A 21,589-nucleotide genomic window follows, 5' to 3' on the forward strand; every position below is an offset into this window, starting at 1 on the left:
TAACATCTCGATCGGAGACAATGGAGACTGGGACTCCGTGGCGAGCAACAATCTCGCGGACATACACGTCGGCCAACTTCCCGGCCGATGAACTCTCCCGTATGGCCAAGAAATGGGCACTCTTGGTCAATCGATCCACAATGACCCATATAGCATCAAACCCCTTCGCCGTCCTCGACAACTTGATAACAAAATCCATCGTGACATGTTCCCATTTCCACATGGGAATCTCCAGGGGCCACAACTTGCCATGCGGCCTCTGATGCTCGACCTTGACCATCCTACATGCCAAGCACCTCTCGTCGTACCAAGCGATTTCTCGCTTCATACATGGCCACCAGTAACTCAAACTTAGGTCTCTATACATCTTGGTGGCCCCCGGGTGAATAGAAAAATGAGACTTGTGAGCCTCCTCCATGACTGTCTATCTGACCCCACCAGACATCGGAACCCAAACCCGACCGCATCGAGTCAATAATCCCTGGATATCCTGCACAAACCGGGTGTTCTCACCCTTGATCCTCTCCAGCTTCCAATTCTCTGGTCGCATGCCCTCAACCTGGGCGTCTCTGATCAGACTCACAAGCGGAGAATCCACCGCTATCCTCATACATATAATAATCGGATCATAAGCACAAATACTCATACCTGGCCCAATCAGCCTCGGGCTGGAATACCAGGCATACCTACGACGGGTCCATTCATCCCTAGGATGGAATAGCCTCGTATCACGCACATGTTTGGTCCAATCAACCCTCGGGTTGGAATACCAAACACGTCAGTTCCACTCAATCGTAGGGTCCGGTCATCCTCACGATGGAATACCCTATATTGGAATACCACTTTATACATAACTCGAATCTAACCCATAACTTGAAATCCAAGGACCTATCCTTTCATCTCATCCAAAATCCTCTGATTCGTCACAACCGAGTAACACTCATCTGAAATACCGGGTTTGGGGCCGGTCGCGGAGCTAAAGGATTCCCACATAGTTGCCTCACACGACTTCCAAACAAAATCCTTCCCTGGAACTAGTTGGCACCAGATATCATGCCTCTGTGACTCTAACAACCTCCTGATCCAACCGATCGGATCCATGCATCAAATCCTGACGTCACCCAAATCCAAGGCTAAAAGTGATTGCTACCTGACCAACGGTAGACTTATATCACAAACGACCTTAAGCAATTCCGTGCTTCCTTGATCTCTTAACTGTAGTGGCATTCCTACAGTCTTATCGTTGGCTTAACCAGGTCTAATCCCTCTGGGGAAACCCATAACCAATCCGTGGATTTCTATATCCTCACTGCTACACCCGAACTGGTGGGTACTATTGTTCCTTCCGCATCCTAGCAACGCGCTCATACTATCTACCAACCTAGCGAATGCTGCGGCTACACCCACAGACTTACATCACTCTAGCACTATTTTCTAACCTTGTGAATGCTACGGCTACACCCGCAGACTTATAACACTTCTCACACTATCTGCTGCTAGTGAATGCTACGGCTACCCCCGCAGTCTTACAACACTTTCCATACTAACTGATTGCTAGTGAATGCTACGACTACCCCCTCAGTCTTACAACACTTCCATACTAACTGATCGCTAGTGAATGCTACGGCTATCCCCCGCAGTCTTACAACACTTCCCATACCGGTCAAACACACACTCAACCTAACACACAACTGAACTTAATTCATGGCTAGAATCCCATCCTGTTTTTCCCCAAGTTCTCCTATCAAGCGCCGAGAAGACACGATTCACATGCTGGGGAGCTTTACCGAACTCCCAACTCACCCAACACTCAAACCAAGCAGCCACTTCGGTTGTCTTCCTTCCTGACAACGATGCGAAACTTATCCGATTTTCAAAACCGATCCTGCTTCTGCATTCCGGTTCGACTCTCCCCCACTTAGATTCAACTAAGTCTTCACAATACATGGAAATTTGAGAATTCCCAATCCTTCTTACTTCCAACGATCGATCTGATGACAATCAGACCTTACCAACTAGTAGTCCTTACTAGCCGCCCAAATGATCACGCGCTTATAATAACTAGATGAACACTTCCTGAATCCCAGTGAAACCGACAGTCCCTAATGCTTGGATGACCCCATGTTCAAGTCTTGGAGACCAAAAGGTAGATGCTCCAAACAAGTTTCCTGCTCTCGGGCTCTAGAATCATTCTCTTCAGGGTTCGCACCATGACTCACTTACCAGCTTAAACATCCACAGCTGAACTGCAGCAGCTAAAGCAACCTCTGCCCTAAACTGGGCTACAAACCACTCCCAAAACAGAGTCTACAATCCCAAAATTGCAATAGGCCGCACAATCAATCCTTACCGCCTAATACAAGAGATCCAAGGCAAACCGAACCTCACAAAATACTTATGCCACATCGACCCACCTGCGCTCATCGGCGCTGAAATAATATCGCCAATCCCTGCAACCAACTGACACGAGCTGGAATACAGCCTAATCCTGGGGTCACAAGCCTGCTCACTCCTTCGAACTCGAAAATATGAAAGGGCACAACCCTTGCCATAGATGATAAAATTCTAGTCAATCACTCTACCTCCCTTCTTCTAATGAATCCCTGAACTCTAATCACCTACAATATTTTGATAATAAATTTCTCCTGACACCTCCAATGGCTTAATAACTCATGAAACTCCGCAACACATAGATCAGACAGAACAGGCAACTAACCCGAAATTTCTGCTTATCCATATTCAACAATATTCCAAGACAAAAATAAATACCGATCACAGACGATTTGACCACAATATTATTACAGAATGGGGTTTTCCAATTACATACCAGAGACTTCTTGTGGCTTGACCTTGACCTCCTGAGGAATGATGACTGCTGGAATCTGAATTCCTTCCATCCTCAACGCAAGACAGCTGGACCTGAAATGACCTGGCTGGTGACAGTGAAAGCATATATGATCCTTCTTGCAATCCCGTTGCACACGCCCTCTCTCTCCGCACTTGTAGCACCTGAATTTGTGACAAGCAAATCTGTGGGTTCCCCCACACTTGCCACACACCTCCTGACCCTTCTGACTTCCAGTACTTAGGTTAGTTGTCTCCAACTCTTCGTCCTCTGCTGAAAAGTCCCTCCTCCTCTTTCCTAGTTGTGACCCCACCACCGGCACTCCCCCATTAGTCATACCGGTAGCAACATCTCTCACAGATTGCAACGCTGCAACTTGCTCCTTGAACTTGGCGATCACCCTGGCGGTGACCCGGTCCACGACACCGAACAATTCTTCTCGTAAAATCTGAGAAACCTCCACGGAAATCATCTCCCGTATCTGATCGACGGACAATACCGACCTATCCTGGCCACTCGCTCCCGATCCTGATCCGGATCCCGCCTCAAATCGATTCGTCATCACCATACTGAACATATACCAGGAAGATATCAGATAATCCGCATACACGAAGGGGAACCTACTCCCAACCAAATCCTAGGGGTTGTGACTTCCTTGATACGCGTATGGGTCCTGAGCTTTCAGTAGTACGGGCCCATACTACCTTCCACACCTACCCATATTTGTCTCAAGTATCACCACAACACCCCACAATATACATATACATAGCGAGCAATAAATCCTCACTCCTAGAGGAATGCTAAATATCTCATAACTGGCCTCACATCCTCTCACTACCCGCCCATCCACCAACTGCCACACGACCCTCCATTGGTTCCAGTTAACTATTGCATGAATACAATCACATACCGCACGGCTTAAACAATCTTAGACTAAAAGATTTAATCCCACAATGGTTGGACTTAGACAAGAGCTGCGCAGCAGGACCAAATCCCTTACCCTAAGACCATTTAACCCATGTAGCATATGACTTAGAATATTCACCCAATAGTTAGTTCACACGCGAAAGAGTCATAAACAATCAATTGAGGTACTCTACATAAGATAAGGCATCAAAGATCAGGCAATTCTATCATACGCTTCCTGAGGATCCCTATCTTATTACTAGCATGCTTGTTCTAACATATTATATAATATCAAATAACTTGTATGGTATTTTGGGGTCTACTTACTGGCTCCGGCTGATCGTACATTTCGCATCCTCTTTTACTTATTTTGAAAACCATTTAAAAATCATTTTGAAAATCTTTCCTTGATTTGAGACTGGATTCACACGAGTGTTCCTCTAATTCACTCAAACCAAGGCTCTGATACCAACTTGTAACACCCATAAAATTCAAGCCAATTTAAAACTTTTAAAACATTTCCAAAACCATTAACCATTACAAAACTTGTTTTCAAAATGTATCATATCAGAGTATCCCAGAAACAAAGTCATAAAAAGTGAGGAGTTATACGATCACGCCTTTGCCTTGCCGCGATCCCCTGATGTACCTTAAACAATAAACTGAAACTGTAAGCCCGAAAGCTTAGTGAGTTCCCCCAAAATACCCATACCACAACAATACACATATAATCATAAACAACATACTATGGGTCCAGTCAACCATCAGGTTGGAATACCCCAGGCCCTCAACCATCCGGTTGGAATGCCAACATACTATGGATCCAATCATCCTCAGGATGGAATACCCCAGGCCCATAACCAACAGGTTGGAATTCCCACATACTATGAGTCTAATCATCCTCGGGATGGAATACTCATGGCCTACAACCTACAGGTTGGAATGCCCAGGTCTATTGGCCTCCGCACAAAGCAGATAAACCTCAACCGCTAAACGAACACGTGCACATATAACTGATAATCACATAACAGTCTATATACAATACTTGATATAACGGATCATACCACATAGCACATGTCACCATCCTATCTACCAGGATGCCAATCTAACAGATCATACCACATATCATATAATATTATCCTACCCTCTAGGATACCGGTCTAACAGGTCATACCACATACCATATAATATTATCCTGCCCTCTAGGATACCGATCTAACAGATCATACTAGCATAACATAACCAGATAACAATCCAAAGGGCCGGACTTGGTGCCTTAGACCCTTGAGTATAGTGAGGATAACTCACCTCGCAAGTAGCTCGGAAGGTAGTGTCAAACTCCTCCAGATGTAGCTCCAACTCCAACACCTATATTCACCAATGTCCTTTGCTATCAATATTCAATTAACCAAAATACCCTCAGAAGTCAACTGGTCAACCCTTGGTAAAAGTCAAAGTCAACTGTCACGGTCAACAGTCCATGTTGACCTCAACTCGTCGAGTACCCTTATCTACTCGCCGAGTTCCTTGCATAACTTTCCAACTTTCCGAGTCACTCGTCTGACACGCCGAGCCTAAGGCAATCTTCATCGGACTCGCCGAGTCGTTCATACGACTCGCCGAGTCCCTTCAGTCCTTTATCCATACAAATGCTTTTTAAGCCATGCTAAGGCTCCATACTGCAGATCCAAGCTCCTAGGGCATGTTTATCACGTAAAGTTGCAAACTTTACGTGCATGCAAGGTGCTAATGACTTAAATCAAGTTGAAGAAGAGGTTCTAGGCAAAAGAGCTTCACCAACATGCTAAATACTGAGACTTTATGATGACAAGAGCCAAGATGAGCCTAGATCTGAAGTTGCAACTTCAGATCTTGGTTCATCATTCGAAATGTAACACCAAATGCCCAAAATGGTGCCAAAACTCAAATATAAAAGGGACCTAGCTAGAAGAAGCTCGAGGCGATGACTTGATACCTTCAAATGATGATAAGCTGAGGTAGACTTCAGATCCGCAACTGTTCCTTGCTCAAAGCTTCTTGATCTTCAAGCCTTTCCTCACCAAGATCCACCTTTCAAGCTTAAACACACAAGTATGGAGAGAAAATGAAGATTTAGGGTTTCTAGACTGGCAGGGGCTGTAAGGGAAGGCTAAGGGAGCAACGTATCCTTTAAATAGGGTGTAAAACCCCGGGGATTAGGGTTTCACCCTCCAACTTCAACTGGTCGAGTCACTCTTCCGACTCGGCGAGTTGGTCACTTAAATACGTGGCCCAATCCCGCTCCTACTCGACGAGTCAGGGCATCCACTCGTCAAGTAGACCTTGAAACTTGAAATTTAAAGTCATACTATCAATACCTGAGAATCGGGGTGTTACAGACCATTTTACCCCTGGTTAAAGTCAATGCTTTGGTCAAAGTCAACCTTTTGGTTGACTTAACTCGTCGATTCCTAGAACCTGAAATTGCGATCTAGCTCATCGTATCTCTCCCCCAACTCGCCGAGTTCCCAGGCTACTCATATTCGTGATCTACCGAATCAACTTGTTGATTCCCTTCACCAACTCGTCGAGTTCTTCCTTATGCTAAAACGGGACAACACAAATCCAACTCGTCGAGTTCCTCTATGGGCTCGACGAGTTCCTCTGTCTGTTTGGCCATCTTAACAGATTAAGCCTCTACTCTCCAAATACAACGTCCATACTTCATCTACATACTGGAAATGATCTTTTAAGGGTAAAGTTTCCAACCTTACCCGTTGGTAACCCTTCTTAATGGGTTTAGCTAAAACCCTAGTTCATTAAGACATATATCTTTGTCCACAAGCCTTATTACTCCAACCCAAAGCATGAAAATCAAGATTTAGGACCTAAACACCCAATAAACACGTAAATTCTCGGACTCTACTTCCATGCATGGCCTTTTAGGGCTTAAAAGGCCATAATAACATCCTTAAGGCTTGCATGGGGATCCAATGACATAAAGTTTGCACCTTTATGCCTTAACAATCCTTCAAGGTCCTAGATTTGGAAGAATACCCACTTGGGTCGATCATTCTCCAAAAGCTATCATGCTTGGACCAAAAACCCTCATAAAATGGTCATAATGAGATCTAATGAACTCCTAGCCAAGATAGAAACTTGATTACCAGAAAATGTAGCAAATGGTGTGTAGTTTCTGGATCTACTATTTCCCTCTTGAGCCCTCTATCTTCTTCTTCTTCCACAAGCTTCAAAAGTACACACATATCACTCCAAATGGCTCACACTCTCAAATAATGCTCTAGGGTTTTGTGGATTAGGTTTTGGGACATGGAGGATGGAAATGAGGCCAACGGGTGGGGGTTAAGTAGCTTAAATAGGGTGCAAAACCTCGAAATTAGGGTTTCACTCTGGCCGATCTACTCGCCGAGTCGAGGGATCTTGACTCTTCGAGTAGATAGCTTAAACCCCGCGTATATTCTGCCCTCTACTCGACGAGTTAGGGACACCAACTCATTTAATTACCCTTTCAAAATAAATAAATTAATGAGTTAAATGCATACCAGGAACCAGACGTTACAATTCTCCCCCACCTGTCTTAGACTTCGTCCTCGAAGTCTACTGCATCTGAAAACAACTTCGGGTAGTGCTCCCTCATCTCCTCCTCGGGCTCCCAAGTCCACTTAGAACCCTTGCGATGCTGCCACTGCACCTTCACTAACTGAACAACCTTGTTCCTCAAGGTTTTCGTCTTGTGATCCAGAATCGCCACCGGCCTCTCAATGTAGTTCAGGGTGTCGTCAACCTGAATATCCTCTAAGAGCACAATTGCTGAATCATCCACTAAACACTTCTGCAACTGGGAAACATGGAAAGTGTTATGGATCTGACTGATCTCTGCTGGAAGATCCAATCGATACGCCACCTTGCCCACCCGGGCTATAACCCTGAAAGGACCAATATATCTAGGGCCCAGCTTGCCCCGCTTCCGGAACCGGATGACACCTTTCCAAGGTGACACCTTTAGGAGGATCATATCGTCCACCTAAAGCTCCAAGTCTGAACGCCGCTTGTCGGCGTAGCTCTTCTTCCGACTCTGAGCAGTCTGGAGCCTGCTCCGGACCTGTTGGATCTGCTCTGTAGTCTTGAGTACTACCTCAGTACTCCCCATGACTCTCTGACCGACCTCGCCTCAACAGATTAGGGTCCTACACTTCCTCCCGTAGAGAATCTCGAAGGGAGGTCGTTCTATTCTGGTGTGGTAACGGTTGTTATATGAAAATTCTGCTAATGGAAGATACGTATCCCAACTGCCACCGAAATCCAAAACACATGCGCGTAGCATGTCCTCGAGAGTCTATATCGTCCTCTCGCTCTGTCCGTCTGTCTGAGGGTGGAATGCGGTGCTGAAGTGGAGACGAGTACCCATCTCGTCGTGAAATCGCTTCCAAAATCTAGAAATGAAACGGACATCTTGGTTTGACACCACCGATACAGGCACTCCATGCCGTGCCACTATCTCACGTACGTATATCTCGGCCGATATGCTCTCCTGGAACAGGATGAAATGAGCACTCTTGGTCAACCGATCCACGATGACCCATATCGAATCTACTCCATGTGCAGTCCTGAGAAGCTTGGTGATGAAATCCATGGTGATATCTTCCCATTTCCACATGGGAATGTCCAACAGCTTCATCTTGCCGTGGGGGCGATGATGTTCGGCCTTGACCTTCCTGCAGGTCAAACACCGCTCCACGTACCAAGCAACGTCCCGCTTCATGCAGGGCCACCAGTAATTAGGGCGAAGATCCCGGTACATCTTCGTCACCCGAGGATGGATGGAGAACCTCGACTTATGGGCCTCATCCATCAGAACCTGCCGTACTCCGACCTAGTACGGAACCCAGACCCTCCCATGCAGGGTCAACAACCCCCGACTGTCATAATCAAACGAGGCCACTCGGCCTACGATCCGATCACACTTCTGGCGCTCCTCCTTCAGGCCCTCAACCTGTGCCTCTCTGATCTGCTCCAACAATGGAGTAATCACTGTCATCCTCAGACAGACGTGTCGAATCGGAGCCGCTACTACCTTGCAGCTCGGGGCGTCGGCCACCACATTGGCCTTGCGCGGGTGGTAAAGGATCTCACAGTCGTAGTCCTTCACCACATCTAACCACCGACGCTGCCTCATGTTCAGATTCAGCTGATCCATGAGGCACCTCAAACTCTTGTGGTCCATGTAAATAGTACAACGGACCCCATAGAGGTAATGCCGCCAAATCTTAAGGGCGAACACCACAACCCCCAGCTCTAAATCATGCGTCGGAATGTTAGCCTCGTGAGGCTTCAACTGAATTGAAGAGTAAGCTATCACGTGACCCCGCTGCATCAATACCGCACCCATGCCCGTAATCGATGTGTCACAGTAAACCACGAAGTCATCGACGCCCTCCGGCAAGGCTAACGTCTATTTTATGCATATATTTATGACGTTTTCTTATTATTTTATACTATGTTTTTATGTTATTTAGAACTAACAGATACTTAATATACTTTGAAATGTTAAATTACAGTTAAAATGGGAGCTGGAATGCAAAAAGAGGAGAAAGGAGGTAAAAGACGCAAAAAGGATGTTGCTGGACAACTTGACTCCTCATTAATGTTTTGGCCATATCTCATGACTCGTAACTCCGATTGACATGAATCAAAATGTTATGAAAACTAGACACAATTTCGGACGATTTTCTTATTTTGAGAAAATGGTGATTCCCAAGGAACTCGTCGAGTTCAACACAAACTCATCAAGTTGATCAGAAGCTTCGCGATTCTTGACGCTGGCTTGGGGAATACGGGATTTTAATGAAGAACTCGCCGATTTGGTGTCCAAACGCGTCAAGTTGATGCTGAAAACAATAAATAGAGCCAAAAAATAGCCCTAATGATAGATCTTCAACCTTATATTGATTCATGCGATTATAACCCCCCAAGAAGTCGTTTTGAGGGTCTAGAAGGCGGTCGGAAGGCCGTTAAGCTGATATGCAGCGAAGATATGAAGGATTGGAGAGCTGATTCATGTTGGTAATCATGTAGTTTGTTAACGTGAACATGTTTAGCATTCTATTATGATTCTATGTGCAATTACTTTCTGATTTGGGTGTTAGAACCATTTGTTTTGTGTTTATGATCAGATGAAACCTTGATTTATGGATTAATTGCTATTTGGATTGTTTTATTCGTGTTTAATTTATCTTGTTGAGTTTGTTAAAAGATCCTTATGTGTTAATGATAATTATTTTCTGTTAATAATCAAGTTTATTGAGTTGTATGAACATCTTCTTAATTGCTTGAATCATATAGTTTTGTGAAAACAAGATTGTATGCCTAGTATTATTGAACATGAACCTAGGGTTAATTAGAAAATGAGTAAGTTAATATGTGAACATGTGTGATGAACAACCACATATAAGTTGATTGAATTGACAAATTTAATTAACTAATATTACATGTCTTGCTTGATACGAACTGAACACTAGGAAACCTGTTAGTTTAATCAACTAATCACTGCTTGAATTGACTTGTTTGCTAAAGGATTAGTAATAGTGAACATGAACCTAATCATTTTAGAAGTCGATGAATATGAATAAATAAATCTATGTGTGCAGTTATCTATGATTTTAAGATGTAATTTGTCTAAACCAAAGTACCTAAAGAGATTTGTCTTCGGTCAGTTTATCGAGATTTGCTATTTATTTAGTAGATGAGATTTAATTCCATAAAACCTTTGTTTACTGCTTTCATGTGTTTTGTGTAACCTATAATCAAACAATCTAAATTAATTCACTACCGTTCCCCTTGAGTTCAACACCCTTGCTTATCAAAACTATACTATACTCGATCGGGTTCACTGCCTGTAAGGTGTGGTTTAGATGCGATAAACTAGGAATTATAAATAAAAAAACTAGTGCATTAAATATTCACATCACAGCTGTGCGACATCTGAAGCACACGTTACCAGATTAACGCAAACCCTAGAACAAGGGAATGTGCAAAACCGAGTTACAGTAGAATAACCCGTCGTCAGAGATACCACAGGACAATTCAAAGCATGTTCACACTTACAAAAAATAGGGGAAGAGAACACTTCCATGCCAAATACAAAACAGAAAACATAGTTTATGGTTATTAACAACCAGTTTTTTACACTATACACATAGTACATAGAAAAACAAACAAAAGGAGCATACACAAATAAGCCCTCGGAGTCTGAGGAAGAACCTCCCGGGCTCAGCTTGCCACAAAACTGACAGAAGCCATCATAATCTAATTCTCCTAAACGGAAAAGGGTAGCAAAATCCGTCTCGGAAAAAGATGTAAGGGCAATGTTGACCTCCTTGGCTCTGCTCGCCACTTGGCCAAGACCCGAAGCTTCGAATTTACTGGAAGATGCGGGGCAACCACTCAGTTGCCTCCCCTTCTCAAACCCAAGAGCTTCACAAGCCTCACGAACATCCTGGACCCATTTGGCAAACTCAACGCTCTCGATGACTCTATCAATCACACGAACCACCCCCTTCTCCAACACCCATTGCAAACTACGTCGAGCAAAGACACCTTCAGCACGGGATCGAGCTAGTTGACGTTGACACATTGCCAATCTTCTCGCCAACACATCCTTCTCTCGAGTAAGAGAACTCACTTGGTCCTCAAGTCGCTCTGACCGGTCCTCCAAAGTAGCCACTTGATCCTCTAAAGCGGCCTTCTTGCAGGCCACAATTCTGTTCTGCTTAGCTAGAATTTGACGACATGCCTCTGAATCACGAACCTCCTCCCTCATGCCTGCCAAGGTACCCTGCAATACTTTCAACTGCCTCTGATTCACACCGGCTCGGCGAACCTGGTCGGCGGCAGCAACCACAAGGGTAGAGGTCTAGGCTGCAGCGTACCAAAGGTCGCCAACCATACGAGCACTTGATTGAACCACAAGCAAACTCATCGTGGCTGGAGGATGAGCGCATCTACTCTACTCCTGGGCGGTAGTGTCTTCCGACAGTAAGGAATCCCTAGTAATCGCCCAGCCCGGAGCGTAGGCCTCGAAAGACAGGGATTGAGATGAAGTCCCTGTTTCATCGATCAAGGAAGGCTTCTCGTGCTGAAGAGAACCTCCAAGAGAAATCAGCGCACCCCCAGATATAGAGCCGAAGCCAAGATTAACCAAGGGGGAACCATCAGATGGAGAGGGTGACGCCTCCAGATAACTAGGCACTACCAATACCTCTTTCTGCTCAGGCAAAGAAAATTGACCACCAAGAATATCCCCGATACCACCAAGGAGCCTGGCTACAGACACAGTCCTACGAGCTTTACGAGGACGAAGACCCGCATCGTCGGATTCTGTCTCTTCATCCGAAGATGACACCACACGCAAGCTTCCCCTTTATCGAGTAGGCACACTACATTTTCATGCTTGTACCCCCACAGGCAAACCGGAAGGAACAGAAACCGGCGAACGAATTGGGGAAACGACCCCAACGGCCGGCTGAGAAGGTGACGCAGGCCCGCTAGAACCTACATTTCCCCCTTCCACCAAGAGCAGTCTAGCAAGCTCCCGTATGCGTCTTTCAGACACAGGAGGAGGAAGAACCTCTATGAGACCGATCTCCCGATGGCAAAGCTTGCCCTGATAGTAACCACGCAGGGCCATCTCCAAAGAAATCTCGGCCTCCTCACCTATGAAAACAAACACCAAAAGTAAGATCTCACAAGCCAACAAGATATCTTATCCTCACTCTGTTTTCAAAAAAAAGGGGGAGGGGGAAGGAGATGAGTTAATACTACATCTCACAACGAACATATGCGCCATCTTCCCGCGAGCCCTCCAGGAGGCACTCATACCGGTCGCGGCAAGAATAAAGTCTTCCCAGTTTTCTCCACTAACAGTAACGCTCCCCAGCCATTTGCCGAGAGTCATATTGTCCCCAAACAGCTTGGGGAGACGGTCAGGAAAGTCTCATTTTCTATGATACTCATGTCCCACGAGGTTTCGGTCGACCCAAAGCCATTGCCTTTACCAGTTTTTCTTCGAAGTTTCCAGTTCAAGATCAGTTGATGAATGCCCCGTCACTTAGCTAGGGTACGAACGCCGGAGTTTGTAGTTGAACAGAAAAAGTAACTGAAAACCCAGATGGTGGGAACGTGACCCAAGGAGCGACAAATCAGTTCAAAACCGATGATCTTGTTGACAGTGCTTGGGGTTAACTCGTCGACAGTAAAACCGTAATGTTGCACGATCATATCAAAAAAATCTGATGTCGGCAGGCACAACCCCGCTTCGAACAAAGGAAAGGAGATTGCAACTTTCCATGGAGGACGATCGTAGATCCATACCCCCTTTTCCGGAATCATTACACCATGCTTCGGCAAGAAACCGAAATGGTCTTGCAGAAATTAGAACTCCTCAGTAGTAGGGACTCTACCGTAACGGTCCATTATCGAGGAAAGAATATGTAACACCCTGATTTCTGAAGACCTAGAAAGGAAAGAAAACCTCAAGATGAGGAAGTGACTCGTCGAGTAGATGCGTGACTCGACGAGTAGGAGCGCGATTTGGTCGTGGGTTTAGTGACCTACTCGACGAGTCAGAAGACTGACTCGGCGAGTTGGCCAGGTTTTGGGAAAACCCTAAATGCGGGACTTGTACCCTATTTAAAGAACATTACAAACCTTCTTCAGCCCCCTTGATACTCTCTCAAATTCAGAACGAAACCCTCGAGCTTCCTTTGAGTTTGTGAACCATTTTGTGAGTCTTGAAGCATTTTGAAGCTCGAAAGAACAAGAAGAAGGTTGGAAGGTCAAGGAGGAAGGAGTAGATCCAGAAGATTCACTCCATTTGCTGCTCATTTTGGTAATCAAGTTCTCACCTTGACTTCTAGTTCGATAGATCTCTCTATGTCCCTTTTTATGGAGTTTATGGTCCAAGAAGGATGTCTTCTGGGATTTGGACGTCCCCAAACTAGATCCTTCCAGATTTAGAGGTTTTCAGAGTAGTAGAGGCATAAAGGTGGAAGCTTTATGCCATTGTACCTCTCCATGCAAAGTTTAAGGAGTTGTTTTGGCCTTTTGAGCAAAAAGGGCCATGCATGGGTGCAAAGGTAGTGGCTTTGTGTGATATCACGACCCTAGGAGGCTGAATATGGGTCTTGGATACCTTAAGCTTATCTGAAATCGTTTGAATAGTTTTGGACATAGAGAGACTCGGCGAGTCAGTTGTGGAACTCGGCGAGTCAGGCCAGTTCTTGCCCCAAAACCCTTTTGTTAAGGGTGTGAATGAGCTTGGAAAGGGACTCAGTCAGCCCGAGTCCATAATGGTCATGAAGTTCATCACTCGACGAGTCTAAGGAAATCTCCTTAGTTGTGAAGATGGACTCGACGAGTTGTTCATACAACTCGACGAGTTGTTCATACAACTCGACGAGTCACAGACTAGACACATTCATATGTGGATGATGAACTCGACGAGTTCAAGGATGAACTCGGCGAGTCGGATGAAGTTGGTCCCGATTGTGTGGTTGAAGGAGAACCCGTCGAGTGGATTCGGGGTTGTATGGGGTTGGAGTAATATGGACTCGACGAGTTGGTGGACCAACTCGGTGAGTCAGGTCAACTGGATGTTGACTTTGACCAAGTTTGACTAGGGTTGACTTTTGGATTATTATGGTCTAAATGTTGTTTTGGGTATTGATAGTTCGGGAAGCCGAAGGGTCAGTAGTTCAGAAGTGCCGGTTAGCAGTTAGAAGTGTTCAACGAATCTTCTACAGTGTGAGGTGAGTCTCCTCACTGTTTGTATGGGTCTACGGCCACAATGCCGGCCCATTTAGTTTATGTATGGTAGGAAGACCCGGGGGTTATCCCTAGGCATTATGCATGAAAGACCAGGAGGAGGGTCCTGGCACACAGTATGTTATTATGTATGGTAGGAAGACCCGGGGGTTAGCCCTGAGCATTATGCATGAAAGACCAGGAGGAGGCTCTTGACACACAATATGTTATTATGTATGGTAGGAAGACCCGGGGGTTAGCCCTAGGCATTATGCATGAAAGACCAGGAGGAGGCTCCTGGCACACAGTATGTTATTATGTATGGTAGGAAGACCCAGGGGTTAGCCCTAGGCAACATGTATGAAAGACCAGGAGGTGGCTCCTACCACATTGTATGCTGAGTAGCCTAGTAGAGTAGTATGTATAGTTTTCTTTTTGATGCTTGCATGGAAGACCAGAGGGTGGCCCTTGGTACTTGTCTGTAAGACCCAGGGAGTGGCCCCAGGCTTGACAAGAAAGACCACGTGCGGCCCGTGGCAATACAGCAAGACTATGTTTGGCATATAGCACCTTACTTGATTATGGATATGTTTGTTATGTATGGCTCATGGTTATGTATGGCATGTATGGATCAGTTGATATGTATGGTATGTGGTATCTGGAGAACTCACTAAGCTTCGTGCTTACGGTTTTCAGCTATTTGTTTCATATACTAATGTTTTTCAAAGGAAGGAGCTCGGGGCGATCGCAGCGCATCACACCATGTCTTCCGCACTAGATGATCTTTGGGATTTAAAACTCTGATAATTGTTTATTAAGGATGGCTTTTATACCAATACATGTTTGATATGTGATATAATATGATTATATGAACTGCATGCTAGAGTATGGCTAAGGATCTAGAAGGATGCCTTTTATGCCTGATATATGATTCTGAGAACTGCATGCTAGGTTAGGGCTGAGGATCTAGGAGGATGCCTTGAATGCCTGTTGTGTGAGCTACATGCTAGGACTGTCTAGTTAGCAGTAGGATAGCCTGATTATGTTATGCTTGATGTGGTTACTCAATGCACGAATGCTGCTTGATTTGTGATATAGGGGTCCTGACTAACTTTAACTAACTAGTGAGCGGATATGTAGCAGTATTCGCAAGCTAGTTAGGGAAAGGAAGTAGGGACTCCTAGTACAGCTGATGGCGGAGAGTAGGTCGGAGGGTGCCCTAGGAAAGCCTAGGACGAGATTAGTGGAAAAGGGTATCGACAAAGGGACTTGGTGAAGTTGAAGCAATCCTTGAGGAAAGTACGGATAGATGTGGAAGGTAGTATGGGCCCGCACTACTAGAAGCAGAGGATCCGTACTCGAGTCAAGGAGGGACGAAATGGAACCAGGAAACTTGGATGGTGTGTGAGACCTCTCGGGAGTATGTATGATCCTTCAACCCTATGCGCCTCACATGCTGGAGATGCTTAACCCTGCTTAGTCCCTTCGTGAGGGGATCTGTCGGGTTCTCATCCGATGATACCCTCTTTGCCACGAGGAGTCCTTATTCTATTCGATGTCTGATGAAATGGTATTTTCTTTCGATGTGTCTGGATCTCCCGTGATCCCTTGGTTCCTTTGCTAAGGCAACTGCGCTTTCACTATCATAGAAAATCTCTATAGGCTCCTTTATAGTTGGTACAACTCCAAGGTATCCAATGAAGTTCTTTAGCCATATAGCCTCCTTTGCTGCCTCGCTTGCCGCTATATACTCTGATTCGCAAGCTGAATCAGCCACTGTCTCCTGCTTGGAACTTTTCCAAGAAATTGCTCCTCCGTTTAAGGTAAAGACCCAGCCTGACTGAGAGCGGAAATTATCCCTATCAGTCTGAAAGCTCGCATCACTATACCCCAATGCTCTCAAGTCATCACTCCCACCAAGGGTAAGAACCCAGTCCTTAGTCCTCTACAGGTACTTGAGAATGTTCTTTACCGCAATCCAGTGAGCCTTTACAAGGTTCCCCTGATATTTGCTGACCATGCTCAATGCAAAGGCCACATCAGGACAAGTACAAGTCATAACATGCATGATCGAGCCTACAGCGGAAGCATAAGGTACTCGACTCATCTCAGCTATCTCAGCCTCTATACTTGGGCTCTAAGTCTTACTCAGTCTGGCGTTACTCTGGATTGGTAACTCTCCTTTCTTGGAATTCTGCATGCTGAACCTATTCAGCACCTTATCCAAGTAGGTACTTTGACTAAGTCCAATTAGTCTTCTACTCATGTCTCTCAGAATCCTTATCCCTAGGATATAGGCAGCTTCTCCAAGGTCCTTCATAGCGAAACACTTCCCAAGCCCGGACTTAACTTCCTGCAGAGTTGGGATGTCATTTCCTATGAGTAGTAAGTCATCCACATACAATACCAAAAAGCTGACTATACTCCCACTAGCCTTGACATATACACAAGATTCATCTTCACTCCTCGAAAAGCCAAACTCTTTGACCTTCTCATCGAAGCAAAGATTCCATCTGCGAGGTGCTTGTTTCAATCCATAGATGGATTTCTCAAGCTTACACACTCTATTAGGGTACTCTGCACTGACAAAACCCTCTGACTGACTCATGTAAACATCCTCAGCCAACTTTCCATTAAGGAAAGCGGTTTTGACATCCATTTGCGATATTTCATAGTCATGAAATGCAGCAATGTCTAACAGAACCCTAATTGGCTTAATCTTTGCTATTGGTGAAAAGGTCTCATCTTAATAAACTCCCGGAGGTTGAGAAAAACCCTTTGTAACCAGTCGCGCCTTATAAGTGTGTATATTACCATCCATGTCGGTCTTCTTCTTGAATATCCACTTGTACCCAACTGTCTTACGACCTGGTACATTGTCAACCAAGTTCCAAACTTGATTGTCATACATGGACTGTATCTCGTTGTCCACAGCCTCTTTCCATTTAGAAGCCTCAGGGCCTGCCATGGCTTCCATGTAGCTGTTAGGTTCATCCAGACTTACTAGTGTGCTATCACTGATAAGTGTATCACCTTCTGCAGTAATATGGAAACCATAGTAATGCTCAGGTGCATTCCTAACTCTCGTGGAACGCCTCAGAGGAACAGACTCTTCTGTCGAATCAACAAGAGTTTCCTCCTCATGTTGATTGCTAGGGTTTGAGGTTCCTTCACCACTTGACTCTTGAATTTCTTCAAGGTCAATTTGCCTCCCACTGTTTCCTTGGCTTATAAATTCTCTCTCCCGAAAGACTCCTCTCCTTGCTACAAAGACAACATTATCACTAGGTCTGTAGAAGAGGTAACCAAAGGATCTATGTGGGTAGCCGATGAAAATACACCTCTTACTTCGAGGTTCGAGCTTATCGTGAGACTCACGCCGCACAAAAGCCTCACAACCCAAAATCTTGATGTGGTCCAGATTGGGAACTTTTCTGGTCCACATCTCATGAGGTGTTTTGGCAACCTTCTTTGTAGGAACTAGATTAAGGATATGGGAGACAGTCTCAAAGGCATACCCCCAGAATGAGATTGGTAGCGAAGCTCGACTCATCATGGAACGAACCATATCCAACAAGGTTCGATTGCGCCTCTCAGCCACACCATTCAACTGCGGTGTCCTGGGAGGTGTCAATTGTGAGATAATCCCACATTCCTTAAGATAGTCACAGAACTCTGTACTAAGATACTCACCACCTCGATCGGATCGAAGCATCTTAATGTTCCTGCCCAACTGATTCTCCACTTCCTGTTTGAACTCTTTGAATCTTTCAAAGGTCTCTGACTTATGCTTGATTAAGTAGACATATCCATATCTACTAAAATCACCAGTAAAAGTCACATAGAAGCGGTTAACATCCCTTGTGGCGGTTCTGAAGGGTCCACACGCATCAGTGTGTACATAATCCAACAAACCTTCACCCCTAGCACAAGTACCAGTGAAGGGTGACTTTGTCATTTTCCCAAGCAAACAATATTCACAACTATCATCTGATTTTAGGTCAAATGACTCCAAGACTCCATCCTTTTGGAGTTGGCCTATGCGTTTCTTGCTTACTTGTCCAAGACGACAATGCCATAATGATGCTTTATCCAAACTAGTGGAAGAATCGATACACAATACATTATTTCCTAGGTTATCTACAACCGACACAGTTTCATACACACCATCACAAGGTAATGCTTTAAAATAAAGAACATTATTAAAGAAAGCATTAATACCACCACTATCATTATCAAATGAAAAGGTAAAACCTTGTTTGTACAAACCATGAAAGGAAATAATATTTCTTGCCATTTCAGGCGAATAACAACATTTATTCAAATCTAATGTTAACCCACTACTTAGAAATAAAGAATAAACTCCAATCTTGGTGACATGTGTAACTTTCCTATTTCCCATGATCAAGTTTATCTTCCCATGCTCCACATTCTCACTTCTTCTTAGTCCCTGCAAATCACAACATATGTGAATACCACAACCTGTATCAAGGAACCAAGAATTAGAATAGGGTGAGTTATTAGACAATATAGTGTAAATACCTGCATGGTTGGGTTTTACTTTCCCATCCTTAACATCTTGTTGGTACTTTGGGCAGTTTCGCTTCCAGTGCGACTTTTCATGACAATAGAAGCATTCAGCCTCTTTAGGGTTAGCAGAAGGAGTGACGAAACCTTTCTTGGTTCCACTTGAAGAGGAGCCATCAAGGGACTTTCCCTTGTTACCCTTCGAAGGGCTCTTCCTCTTCTTTCCTTTGCCTTGCCCGATTGCCAAGATAGGGGCCGCGGTAGGAGTAGGATTAGTAACAACCGACTTACCTTTAAGACCACTTTCCGCGGTTTTCAGAAGTCCTTGAAGTTTGCTGAGTGTAACTTCCTCCTTGTTCATGTGGTATGTCATGCGGAATTGATCATAACACGAAGGTAGAGAGTGCAAAATGATGTCAATTGCCAACTCCAATGGGAAGTTCACGTTCAGTTTCAGCAAACGGTCCACATACCTTTGCATTTTCTGCATGTGGCCCGTGATGGGTTCACCATCCTTCATCCTGGTTGTTATCATGGAGGAGATGATCTCATATCACTCTTGACGAGCACTCTGATGGTAGCGGTCCATCAAATCCTGGTGCATCTCAAAAGGATAATAGTCCTCATAGGACTTTTGGAGCTCGGCTGTCATAGTGGCCAACATGATGCATGCCACTTTGGTAGCATCTCTTTCATGGGCCTGATATTCAGCGACCTCCTTAGGAGTAGCAGTCGGCTCGAGTTCTTTAAGCTCCTTTTCGAGGACATATTCTTTGTCCTCATACCGAGTGACCATTCTGATGTTCCTGATCCAATCCATAAAGTTGGATCCATCAAATATGACTCTCCCACAAAGGTTCATGAGAGAGAAGGAGTCGGTAGGGTTTGAGCCAGAAGCAACATTGTTAGAAGACATCTGAAAAGAAGAAAGACAAGTTTAGATTAGATATAAAGATAGTCCTTAATAAAACACCCAAATGTAATATTAAGGCTAGGACCCAACACAATATTTTATAACTTAGAAGAGGGATGCCGTAATCCAAGCTATAAAATATTTGAAGGTAGGTGAATGACGATTCACCAATTTCCACCATGAAAAACGAAATAAATTATTAGGTTTTAATTGGTTTTGAAACTCCTAGATTCTATGAGATTCATTGAACTTTTCAATGACATGTTTCAAACTCGAGAGTGCCCTTCAAGTTTTGTGACTGGGATGCCGAGGATCACAAAACAAGGTGTGAAGTAACCATGCAAATTACTTGGTACCCTCAATATTTACCCCTCAATCGATGTGCCGATTAACCACACGCGCTCCATCGATACTATGATAAATATTAAGTTACCCTTTGCCTACGTTGTTAAGTCCAGGTTAGTGTGCCGGTTAACCACACACGCTCCACTAACGACTTAATCAAACTGCAAAGTGTAATTTCATGGGTTAGCACCTTATTCACATTTTCCTAAAGTAACTAAGATTGGGAATTTATAAAAATATTTAGTTACTTTATTTTTTCATCATACTTTTAATGAAGATTTAGAAGTCCTTGTCCTACCCGTTCGACTAACGACCCTCCACCAGTCAAGGAAGCGGTGGGTGAGAGTGTACACCCATTAAGCTGCCATTTTATAGGCAACAACCTTATACCCCCCTTATAGACCGGCTTCGTGAATGAGGCCTACTAACAGTAAAACGACTTGTTCTGATATATATATATATATATATATATATATATATATATATATATATATATATATTATTATTATTATTATTAACTTATAATATTATAAAGTATAAGGGTTGAATTTTAACTTTTAAAATTCTAGGGGTTGGAACTAAAGTTTTAAAGTGACTTTACATGTTCCAAAACTTGAAGGAAATTTTTGTAACTTTCAAAACTTTTCATCTTTCATAACTTATGAGTTAATGGATTAATAAAATGAGAGACTTTTGATTTTATGTAACCTATGTGTTTAATAATGGACTTTAAAAGAGTGACTTTTGGTAATCCATAACTTGAGGACAAATTATGGATTCCATTAAAACACATAATGATCAAGAATTAAACTAACAAGCAAGTTACAAATAATTCCTATGAACTTAGACACCTAATCCAACAATTATGTGATAGTAGTAGGAGGGGTGAAATAGTCCCCGGTTACCGGTTGAAAGAGACCGAAGGGGTAGACAGTACCCATATATGCCTAGCAGTATGCTTATGATATGTTATTATGTGGTAATGGTAGGGGTGAAATAGTCCCCGTAAGAGGTTGAGATAAACCAGAGGGGTAGGTCGGACACCCCGGTATGTCTGACAGGGGTAGGTTACGCACCCCGGTATGCCTAGTAGGGGTAGGTTGAGCACCCTGGTATGCTCAGCAGGGTAGGTCGGGCACCCAGATATGTCTGGCAGTATGTTTATTGTACGGTATCTGGTATGATGGGGTAACTCACTAAGCTTCGTGCTTACGGCTTACAGTTTTGGTTTCAGGTACCTCTTCTTCGAAGGG

Source organism: Lactuca virosa, chromosome 8, assembly GCF_052849685.1.
Source record: "Lactuca virosa cultivar CGN04683 chromosome 8, Lactuca_virosa_CGN04683_v6, whole genome shotgun sequence".
Taxonomy (NCBI): domain Eukaryota; kingdom Viridiplantae; phylum Streptophyta; class Magnoliopsida; order Asterales; family Asteraceae; genus Lactuca; species Lactuca virosa.